The 12,555-nt window shown below is 41.0% G+C and overlaps 1 protein-coding gene and 1 pseudogene across 1 annotated transcript in view; both read right to left on the bottom strand.

The window, feature by feature from the left end:
* The window catches only part of LOC137006201 (gastrula zinc finger protein XlCGF57.1-like), a 703,714-nt gene that overhangs the window by 144,441 nt on the left and 546,718 nt on the right, over positions 1-12,555 (bottom strand). The window lies entirely within an intron of this gene.
* Positions 9,400-9,517, bottom strand: LOC137018217 (5S ribosomal RNA; annotated as a pseudogene).

Genomic DNA, 12,555 nt, shown 5'->3' with positions numbered 1-12,555 from the left:
CTCATCTGTGAGTTTCAGAACTTTCTCAAAGTCGCACTGTGAATTATCTCTGAAGACAGTAAACGCATCTTTCAAGCCATCAACAAGGTGGATACAGTCCAAAACACACAGTGTCGGGCTTTGCAGTCCTTTTGTGGCAAAGTCACTGCACTCAAAATGTTTCCCAAATGTGACCTAATAAAAAAAGGAACCGCTTCGTTTGGATCTGTTGCAGAAGACCCTGTGCCTCGATTTTTGTCTGGCTATGGTTACTTCCACTACATTCATCAAGTAACTCTAAAATACAATCCAATAAAATAAGCACCTTTCTTACAGACCCGGATTTCGAGCTCCAACGAGTGTCAATGGATCGCTCAAGTTCAAGACACTGGTGATTTGGATGAAGTTGTTTCTGTATTTCCATAAACCTGGCGTGTCGGATGCTTCCCGTCATGAAAGTATGTGAAGAATTAAGTGTATCAAAAAATGTGCTGACGTGACTGGAAACTTTTGATGCTGCTGCCAGAACCAGATTTAGGCGATGAGAATTACAGTGCACGTACACTGCATGGGGAAAGGTCCGCTTCAAAAGAACATTATTTCCAGACATAACGGAGGCCCCATCGAAGCTGAAGCCTACACACAGGGAAGGGTCCAGCTGTAGTGGTTCAATCACTTCCAGAATCTTTTTTGAGATGCCAGCTGCAGTCATGTCTACAGTGGCCACAACACCAATGGCTCTTTCCTTCAGCATTCCCCGGTGAACATACTGGATACACACTGCAATTAGCTCTTGTTTTGACTCGTCTTTGTACTCGTCAGCGATCAGTGCGAAGTAAGTGTCTGGTGTTTCATTCAATTCTGCCTTTATCTTCCTCAGTAGTAAAGAAGCGGCCGCCTCCAGCAACTCGTTTTGTGTATCAGAGCTCATTAAAGTGACGTTTTTAGGCATCTCCTCAAGCCGTGCCTTTATTTCGGGATCATATTTGGAAATGAACTTAAACAGTTGTAAAAAGTTGCCTTGGTTCAAAGCATCATCACTCTCTCTGTGACCACGTAGTGGTATATCTTGTTTGGCACAAAACAACACAATGTCCAAAATTACTTTTAAATGTTCCCGATTTCGTTGTACGAATGACAGATTCATTGCATTGTGATTCATCTGGTTGACTACTGTGCCACGGCCAGATTTATGACAGGCTCTATAGCCATTTTACTTTTCGAGAGCGATCAGATGTTGCTTACTCCCTTGGTGCCGCTCACAGGCCTGCGTGATGTGTTTCCAATCTCGGTATCCCTTGTTAAACACGCCCTCAAACATAGTGTCATTAAAATGACGCCACATCTTGCAGTACACTGCATTGTTTTTTATGCTGTATTCTAGAAAAGGGAACTTTGTGTACCACTTGGAAGCAAAATTTCTGGACTTGCCATGTTTTGTTGTGCGTGGAAACTCGGGTAAATCGGGCTGAGCAGGCGGTTCATCGAGTGTGGATAAATCAGACGGTGAGTTGCTTTTCTGGAGGACGGGCCCGAGTTGAGATGAGGTGCTGGTGGATGGGAGAGATGACGTTGTGGGCTGCTGGTCATCAGTTGACTTGTCTGTACTGTCGTCTTCATCATCATTGAGTGTAGTTTCAGGCTCTATTCTTGGTATTTTAAAATATTTAATCAAAGATATCTGTTTCGACATGCTTGCCTCGTGGGTGTTTAATATTAGTTTATTTCACTAGCATATGTAAACTCATCTTCCCCTCCCCCCAACAATCCGTGATTGGTTAAAACAGTTACTAATAGCCTATTGATTGGCTGTTGCAGTTAGGCTAATTATATCTAAGACATTTTCACACTAAAATAATAATTTATTTTTGAAACTTGATTTGCGTTTTTGAGCTATATTGAGTCATCATTATTGTCAGGTATGCGTGATTTTTCTCTCCTTAGTCCTTACCCACAAAAAATATTTTGTGTCTCATTTGATTGGGTGGACCAACTGTCAATCTGAGTGGGCCAGTGCCACCCTGGCCCTTCTGTAGCCTCGCCACTGGTTTGTATACATCATTATATACACAGACATAAAGCATGATGACAAGGTTAAATATTTTAAATACATCATAATGCATAAAAAGTATTAATTTTATTTATTTGTTTATTATATATAAGCCTGAGGGATGAAACTAGAGCTAATTCAACAAGAAAAAGAGGAAAACAAATTAGATTTATGACCCTGTACTTATGGATGACATTTTGGATATAAAATAAAGAAATTAACAACATATTCACACGAATTTGGGTTTTTGTAACAAAAAATAAACTTACATTATAAATATATAAGAACTTTAAATTAAATTAAAACTATATTAGTTGTACTACAATTACTAAATTACAGGCAGCTGTTTCTTCAACAAGACCAATAAGCAGTTTAATCAATATCAAGATATTTACAGATAGATGAATGTCACTCATATCTTTTAAGTTGTTGCGCTTGTGATAACGTCGTAGGTCACATGATAACAGGCTTGTTTGAGATGCGCCTAGCCTTGCCTGAAGTTCAGCTGAGAGAGTAGGAGGCTGCAGTGAAGGGAGGAGTGAAAAAAGTGCAGGACAGACGGACAGTTTTCTGTTCTCTAGTGGATCAGAACTTACGAGATCAAAGGCGGATATCGCGGGATTCACACTCGTGCGCTGTGTTGCTGATAAACTGGATGTAATTTAAGTTCTGTTGCTTTTATATGAAAATAAACATAATGAACAATACACCCAAAGTACTTGTTATTTATTTCCATTCGAAAGACGTGTGTATCACTCATTTTAACTGTAGTTATAGACATTTTTATTTTATTTTTTATAAATGAAAACAATCACATAGATCGCAGTGTCAGAGAGTTTGGGAATATTTGCACAGTATATTTACACATGAAAACATGATATTAGAGTTTTAAAATCAAACATTTTAAAACAGAATCCGACACAGCCCAATCAGCATCAACATGCATATAAACCACGCGGTATTAAAGAGACAGCTCGCACAATGGGTATTAATGTAACATAAAAATACTAATATATTTTGGTGTTGTATTGTGAAGTGACACTTTCATAAACTTTTCTATATTCCTCTGATTATATAATGGTAAATATTACAATATTAAAGCACAACAACAGTGATCAGCAATAATCATAAGCCTAATACAAACAATAAAAATAATATAGATCATAACACAGTCACAGTTTCTGTAATACTGTGGGTGTTCTCGGGGCTTTTATATATATATATATATATATATATATATATATATATATATATATATATATATATATATATATAGGATAACTTTATAAACAAATAAAACCCTCGGACACTGATGAGATCTTCTTTAGTCTTTTTTTTATTTATTAACTTCCTTTTTTTCTTCTTCCGCGCTTCTCTCTCTATATCCCCTGTCACAATAAAAGTCATCACAGCAACATCCACTTTAACACTGAATAGAAACTGCTGAATGGAATATTCAAACATAATATCAGCCTAACAATGTGTTAAACTTTTAACTCTTACACTACTTCCCCTTTATGAAAAGAAACGTCCTCGTTTCCTGAAATACAAAACAGAAACAATATATCTTCAACGAAATACGATTTTTAGACATTTGAAATTTCAAACAAAAGAATTTCAGGTACAGAAAAACTAATCAAAATTTGAATATGAAACTTTTACAAAAATACAAATAACATTTTGAATGTGACAGTTTTTCTTTTGCTTCTTTTTAACTCTTTGTTTTTTTTTCAATACTCCAACTCTGATTTCAACCATACATCACACAATCCTATACTCAGGAATGTACTAGTATATGAACAAGAGCATGGAGATGGCTGTTAAGATATTACACTACCCTATACCGTAATGGAGGACGCACAGCACGTCCTGACCTTGTTCTCATGCCAGTTGCTGGCTGTTCTGTAGGGAGTTCTACATGGGATTCAACTTCAGAACCCTCAGAAAGTTCAACCTGAACCTGAACAGGTTCTTGAATCTATTGAGTTGGTTTTACAGACTTGGGTACAGCAGAGTCATGAAACACATAAGGTCTGGAGCCTGATAGTGCTGTAAGTGGGGGGCATCCCCTTTGAAGGGGTGTCAGAACTGGGCGTGGATCAGGTGACCACGCAGAGCGGTAAGGTTTCAGCCGATTATAGTGAATCACTTTAGGCTTTGACCTGGAATCAAGCAGGTCTTTCACTTTATAAGTTACTCCAATGTCACCTGCCGATGAATCCAATCTGCTCAAGACCTTGTATGGACCAGTCCATTTTGGAGAGAGTTTGTGTCTTGACATAGATGGAAGGTCAACCCATACAAGATCATTAGGTTGATAAGCCACATGTCGGATATGACGGTCATAGTACTGCTTTTGCTGTGCTCCAGCTGACTGGATGTTGTCTGCAACAGTGGTAAAAGCAGCACGTAGTCGTCCCAGCATAGAATGCGCATATTCCGTTGGGGTTCCGGGGGTAGCCCTGGATGTTGCTGGGGGTACACCAAGGAGAAAATCAGCAGGTAGGCGAGCTTCTCTGCCATGTGCCAAGAAGAATGGTGTATGCTTGGTTGAGGAATGAACACTTGTATTGTAAGCAAATTCAACCTGCTTTAAGTGGTCATCCCATTCCCCACCTTTGGTATAAAGATATTTTGCAAGCTGATCTTTTATGGATCTATTGGCACGTTCTACCATACCGTCCGACATGGCATGGTATTGGGATGTCCGTGTTTTACGAATCCCAAGCAGGGAACACAGTTCTTTCACCAAATCAGAATCAAACTGTCGACCTTGGTCAGTGTGCAAACTCTGTGGCACACCATGTTGGCTCACATAGTCTTCAAACAAACACTTGGCGACAGTCGTAGCACGTTGATCAGAAACTGCATAGAGGTTGAGGTATTTGGTGAAGTAGTCCATTACTACAAGAACATACCAATTCCCTCTCTGTGTAATGAGCAACTCTGTTAAATCAGCAGCAACTTTTTCAAAAGGCATATTTGTGACTATATTTTGCATTGGGGCCTGCTGGTGAGGTGTTTGTGGTCTCCTTGATTCACAAGCTTGACACTGGGCACACCAATGTGTAATGTCCCTCAACATACAAGGCCAGTAGCATCTCACTAGAGCACGTTGCAGTGTCTTTTGTGCACTAAAATGTCCAGAGAGTAAATGACCATGTAAAGTCTCAAACACGTTACGCTGTAGTGCAGGCGGAACTACAACCTGCAGAATCTGTTCACCTGGTGGAGGTCTGACTCTACGACAACGGACAGAATCCACAAAGGTAAGCCTTGGGAACTCTTTCCAGAAATGTCTGAATTTGTTAGCAGTACATTTGAGCGTTGTATATGGAGGTCTCTTCTTATTTAGACACCCATTCAGAAACAACACTCAAAACAGGGTCAGCCTTCTGAGCATGTAGTATATCTCCACTATCCATACCCAGGCAAATGCTGCTGGAAAAGGTAGAGGGAGCAGAATTTGAAGGCTCAAAACCAGAGCCTGCACCAGAAGAAACAGGTTGTGCAGTAGTAGGATATGAATCGGCTTCCTCAGTCTGCGTCGAAGCAGTAACAAGATTTACAGGCTTGATCTCCAAATCATTGGGAATGTTGTTCTCGCTGTCAGGTCGACGAGACATGGCATCAGCATTTGCGTGTTTATGACCATGTCGGTACTCAATGGTCCAGTCATAGAGGTCAATCTCCAGAGCCCACCGTGCTCTGCGACCCGTTGGATCACCATCCAAAACCATTCGCCTCAGACTAAGCAAGGGCTTGTGATCAGTTATGATTCGAAAAGAATGACCCATGAGATATTGACGAAAGTGACGAATGGACCAGACAATAGCTCACAACTCCCTGTCAAATGTTGACCATCGTTTTTCAGTAGATGTCAGAATGTGACTGCCATAAGCCATGACACTTTCTTGGTCGTCAATATTCATCTGGGACAGAACACATCCGATAGCCTTGTTGGAAGCGTCAGTGAAGAGCAAAAACTCCTTCGAAAAGTCTGGGTAGCAAAGAACTGGAGCATTGGTAAGTGCACGTCGCAAAGAATTAAAAGCTTCCTGTTCTACCTCAGTCCAAACAAACAACTTCCCTTTCTGAGTTAGAGCATGCAGTGGCTGTGAAATTTGAGCAAAGCAGAAAAATAAAGGGCCTGTAATATGAACACAGGCCTAAGAAGGCTCGAACTTCTGTAGGATTACCAGGAGTAGGCCATTCCTTAACCTTCTGAATGTTTTTCTCATCAGGCTGAAGACCTGCAGAAGACACAACATGGCCCAGAAATGTCACCTGCTGTTGGGCAAAAGAACATTTAGTTGGTTTTAGCTTCAAGTTTGCTGCTCTCAAACGCTGGAAGACTTCCCTCAGATGTTGAATGTGCTCCGAAAAATTCTTGCTGTAGACAATGATATCGTCTAAATACACAAGACATGTTTTCCAGGAGAGACCCTGCAACACTAGCTGCATCAAATGTTGTAAGGTGGGCGGAGCATTGACAAGGCCCATTGGCATCACTGTAAACTGATATAAAGAACGACCAGTAGTAAAGGCTGTTTTTGGTTTGTCAGCCTTGTGAAGCTGCACTTGCCAATATCCGGATGAAAGATCCATGGTACTGAATATAGAAGAGCCTCTAAGTGCATCCAAGGTGTCATATGTTCTGGGTAAAGGATGGGCATCCTTAATGGTGACAGAATTAAGGCCCCTATAATCTACGCAAAAGCGCCAAGTGCCATCTTTTTTCCTCACCATAACGACAGGTGCAGCCCAAGGGCTATGACTGACTTCTACAATACCTTTTGCCAACATGTCATCCACCTGTGACTGAATCACCTGTTGCATCTGAGGAGAAGTACGATAGGCTCGTTTTTGAATGGGAGTTGCATTGTCAGTATTGATTTTGTGCGTGACTATATTCGTTCTACCAAAATCTGTAGGGCTCTGACTTAACACGTCACAATACTCATGCAACAGTGAGTGTAGTTCTTTCACCTGAGTGTCAGACAGATTTCTGCTTCGAATCTCAAATGGAAGAGGTGGCACCTGTGTAGAAGGGGTGGACACATTACATACAGAGTCTGAGTGTTGAACAATATCATCTTGGTTTACAGGAGTGAACTCCCCCAGTTGCATACCTGGTTGCAGTACAAAAGGGCTGTTTGTTGGATTCATGACCCGCACTACAGTTTGACCATTTTTAGCTAATGTAAGTGTGCGTGCAACTGCAATGCCATCCAACTTAGATGGATATGGCTAAAGCAACCCACTGTAACCATCTGCTAAACCTGCATTAACAGCAAATGGGATAAGTTGAGCTGTACAGTGCATCTCACATTGAGGAGGAATGGTAGTAGTCACAGTAATTTGCGATATGCTTAACAATGGTAAAGTCTGATCATAAAGGCAAAATAGTCCATTACCAACATTTAAGATTACCTGGTGCTTCTGGAGAAAATCCCAACTAAGTATGATACCCTGACTCACATTACTGATGACCTGCATGTCATGTTGTAATGTCAGTGTACCTAATCTCAGGTTAACAGTCACAGTTCCCAGAGTATCTTGATTCTGACCAGTTACAGACTTTGACAGAATGAAATTAGTCTTTAACGGTCTTTTGCACAATGAAGGAATTGCCATACGGGTAGTTTCATTAATGAATGAAATGCTAGAACCAGTGTCTATCATGATGTGCATGTCAGTACCTTCAACAATGCCACGGATGTGTGCTGTACAAGTGTCTTTCATGTCTGTAGTAGAGCAGTGTTCAGTCTCTGGACGGCTGAAGTCTGTGATTGTCATCTGTACTGTGTCTTTTGGGGCTGGTGGTGAAACAGCTGATGTGTGCCCCGCCGCATCAGCTAGTGGAAGTTTCCCTGATGACGACTGTGATGATCTGGGTAGACGCCACGTGAACCACTCCGAAGATCCGGGCTGTGCTGCTGAGGTCTGTAATGGTGGTCTTTGTACTCCTCAAAGGTGACACGCTTATGATGAGGGCTTGGACTGCGTCGTTGAAATGACGGGCTGTTGTAAGGCATGGTGTCATTCCGTTGTCCCCGCCTGTCATCCTCATAGTAGTCAGTGCAGACTGCAGTGGAGTATTTTGGTGAATAGCAATCCTGGAACCTCTCCCTACGTTGAGGCGAAAAATTCACTCTGTCATTATGCTGGTATGTGTCATCCCGTCATCTGCAATGGTCTCTGCGACGGCTGGGAGATCTTCTGTAGCCGTCAGGTGAAGGAGAACGAGCATCTGAGCGTCTGGTTGGTGAATATCCATATGGTGCATTCCATGTCATAGCATACGTTGTTGGACTGTGCCGATGTGGTGATGGAGTTTGGTGCGATCGGCTGCGTTGATCATGCAACTGCAATTTCAATGCTGATACATCCTTACTTAAGTCTTTAACAGTGTTAGTTAGATCAACAACTGCTTGCTTCAGAAAAAGAGTGTCTATCAGAAATAACATTCACCGTCTGTGCTGTTGAACTGTCTCTCGCCGCAGACGAAACCGGCTCTACCAATCTGGCGGCCTGGCGTGCCCGTTCAGCTTGAGTAGCGACTTGGAAGGCATCTTTGAATGTTTTCACGGCCCTCTCATGGCAGTTAATCTGGAGATCTTGATCTAAACCAGCCAGAAATCTTGATAGTCTCATGTATTCAGAAGCGTTCTGTTCAAAATCTGGAAAAGCTTCTTTGACCAGTCTACATATGTCTGCTGCATACACTTCCATTGGTTCATTAGGCAATTTGTGGCGTGAATTTGGAAATGTTTGAAAAGACGCAATTACATCCTTCTGACCAAAAGCATCTTGCAACTGTTTTTTCGCCGCAGCAAAAGAGTGCTGAATTTCGGATGGAAAATTGTCCCAAACAATGAACAGTTCAGGTGGCAATCTAGTATGAATGAATGAATGAGGCATTTATATAACGCATTCATATGTACTACTGTACACCCGAAGCGCTTTACAATCATATCAGGGGTCTCTCCTCATCCACCACCAGTGTGCAGCATCCACTTGGATGATGCAACGGCAGCCACAGTACAACGGCGCCAGTACGCTCACCACACACCAGCAGAAGGTGGAGAGGAGGGAGAGTGAAAGAGCCAATTGGGGTTAGGGATTATTAGGAGGCCATGATTGGTAGGGCCTATGATGGGAATTTGGCCAGGACACCGGGGTTACACCCCTACTCTTTTACGAGAAGTGCCATGGGATTTTTAATGACCACAGAGAGTCACCTCGGTTTAACGTCTCATCCGAAGGACAGAGCTTGTTACAGTACAGTGTCCCCGTCACTATACTGGGGCATTAGGACCCACACAGACCACAGGGTGAGCACCCCCTGCTGGCCTCACTAACACCTCTTCCAGCAGCTACCTGGTTTTTCCCAGGAGGTCTCCCATCCAGGTACTAACCAGGCTCAGCCCTGCTTAGCTTCAGTGGGCAACCAGTCTTGGGTTACAGGGTGATATGGCTGCTGGCATATAGTAGGCAGCTCTGCTGCTAACACTGCATCCAAATTAACACCAATATCTTTATAACGAGCCTCTTGAATTACCTCATAACGACGGGCCCACAGCTGAAAAGATTCAGAGCCATTGTTGCGAAATGGCGGAGGTAAAGGAATGTCTTTTGCGAGCACTGCTCTCCCGCGGCTCTTGTGCTTCCTCGTCAGACATCGCTGAAGTTTATTCACGGCACAACGACATTCACAGCAGCCCGCTAAAATCACACTACTGCACAGACTGCGTTTGCACGAGTCTTTGGCGAGAAAAAAAAAGTATTTATAAAAAAAAGAAACTCGAATATCCGACGAAAAACACCACTGCCACCAGTGTAATACTGTGGGTGTTCTCGGGGCTTTATATATATATATATATATATATATATATATAGAATAACTTTATAAACAAATAAAACCCTCGGACACTGACGAGATCTTCTTTAGTCTTTTTTTTATTTATTAACTTCCTTTTTTTCTTCTTCCGCGCTTCTCTCTCTATATCCCCTGTCACAATAAAAGTCATCACAGCAACATCCACTTTAACACTGAATAGAAACTGCTGAATGGAATATTCAAACATAATATCAGCCTAACAATGTGTTAAACTTTCAACTCTTACATTTCCACAAATCCCTTCACTCGATTTGGATGTTCTCTTTTATTCTGGATGGCAAGGGCAGTGACTGTAACATTGAGCGTATTTTGCAGTATTAAACACGTATTTAAAACGATTCAAAACAATCCCAGCTGACTCTTTTATAACTAATTTATAATGATCAGACATGCTTTAAAATGGTTAAGAGACCATGTAAAGAACTAGGTAAAACCTGAAAAATGCAACATTTAAATGTTTTTAGAGTTAACACCAAAAATCAAACCTTGAAAATGAGCGGCTAATAGTCGTGTGTGTGTGTGTGTGTGTGTTTGTGTTTTCACTGGACTTTGTTTTGTATTTGTTAGTTCAAGGTACTATTCTGTCCCTACCGTGTGTATATTGTCACTAACCTCTGGAAAGAGTGTCATTACAGATGGGTTAAATGAAATGACAAAACTTTAAAGAAGCTGATAATTCTGACTGAATCTGATGAAAAAGAGGATACAGATGAGCTTTAATTATCAGTTCTGTCTGCTAAAGACTACTTCTGTCATTTATGATGTTGATTTGAATTACATTCAGGATTAATTATTGATTCAAATTGGAATTGTGAAGTTGAAGATTGACGCTTTATCTAAATTGAACTGAGGGTCTAAATTTAAATACCGTTAGCTATGTGTGATCAGAATGATAAACTGAACATGTTAGTAGGGATATAAAAAATGATCTGTAAATTAATGGCAGGGAAATGTGTGACGATTGACAGACTCCTGTTTTTGTTTTGGGGTGTTTCATGATATTGGGGCGCTGTGGAAATGATTGAAGTCAGATGGTCGCCAAATCATTCATTGTGTGTTAGTGTCAGATTTGCTGGACGATATTTTGTTGCCCATTTGGATTTCTGTTTCTAAAAAGGCAAAAGCTGCTGCCACCCAAACAAGGGAGATTGTGTGTACCACGTTATCTAAAAATAACTCTTCTAACTCTCTACAGAGCATGAAATATTTAGCTTCAGAGGCAGAGAGAGCTGTCTGGAGGAAATCTGCAGTATTAAAGATGGTATTTGATTTAGTGTTGCTGGTAAACCTTGTTTACCCAAACATTTCTTCAAACCAATGACGATGCAGTTACACTACGTTATTAAAAAAGACTTCAGTAGCGGGGAAAAAAGAGACCTTATCGAAAGGGAACACCGTATTATACACAAACCTGTAGGGTCACTGCAATAATGAATGTGCTCAATTCATTCAAAGAGTTTACGCTCAAATTAAATAGCTGCGTTGCTGTTTCCTCTGTGTGTGTGTGTCTCAGAAATCAGAGCTTGGAAAGAGTAAATCAACTAAAATACTACATCATACACATGTTCTAGTATTTGATATGTTTATTTAAATTATTTATACCTTGTATGATATGATACATGAATTAATGGAATAAGCACAGCAGGATCTCGAACAGCCGCGTTTCATCACTGTGCGGCTCTCAGAATCCAAACTACAGTGAATGCAGAAAAAAACATGTTGCAAACATAAGTCCTTTGCACGCTGAGTCCGAAATTTTCGCATTCGCAAAACTAAAAATTCAGACCTTGCACACTGAGTCCGATGCGTATTAATGAATGCGTTGCGAAAAAATCGCAAAACAATACAAAATGAAGTCTTCAAGCAGTGAGCACGATTAGTTGTCTCCTAGAGAAAAAGAAAGAGAAAATATTGGGTCTATTCAATCCCGAGATTGCATAGAGAGAAAGAAGAATTCACCTCATCAAGGAGCTGCGGGATTATCCGAGCGTTTAAAAGTTTACTTCAGAATGTCAGTGGCTCTGTTTGATGCTTTACTACTGGCACAATCTGTCTTTATATTCGGTCTCTTTGTATTCCGCACGTTGTTAGTCATTCAGTGCTGCTGTTTTGTGCTGTAGACGACGTGGATCAACTTGTCAGATGGCATTCTGGATTTTTGCATTCGCGTAAGGTGGCTCTGAATTGTCAAAACGTCTCTCAAAATGCGTGCCACGGATGTGAAAAACGCAGAAAATCGAACCTGATCTGACGGACGAAAGTTTCGGAGGCAGTGTGCAAATGCGATTGACATAACGTGAGGTCGAATTTATTTTTTAACGTGCGAAAGTTTCGCATGCGAATTTCGGACTCAGTGTGCAATGACCTATAGAGGAATGCATTTCTAGTACTGGATAGTTTGTGCTGTTATTAAGCCCAAAGTTCAGTGTTTTGTAAGGTCAAAGCTGCCAAAGAAAAACTAATGTCAACATTGCATACATTTGTAAAACATTAAGCCAGCACAACGGTATTTTTTGAGAAACAGTCATATGCTGTGGGTTATTCTGTCTGTCATTGGCTAAATTGTTAATCATGTGAGCATTACTGAAGATTATGGTATAAAAGCATTCGATTTGTAACACTC

The sequence above is a fragment of the Chanodichthys erythropterus genome, chromosome 3, assembly GCF_024489055.1.
Source record: "Chanodichthys erythropterus isolate Z2021 chromosome 3, ASM2448905v1, whole genome shotgun sequence".
Classification (NCBI taxonomy): domain Eukaryota; kingdom Metazoa; phylum Chordata; class Actinopteri; order Cypriniformes; family Xenocyprididae; genus Chanodichthys; species Chanodichthys erythropterus.
This window is presented reverse-complemented; position numbering and strand designations above follow the sequence as displayed.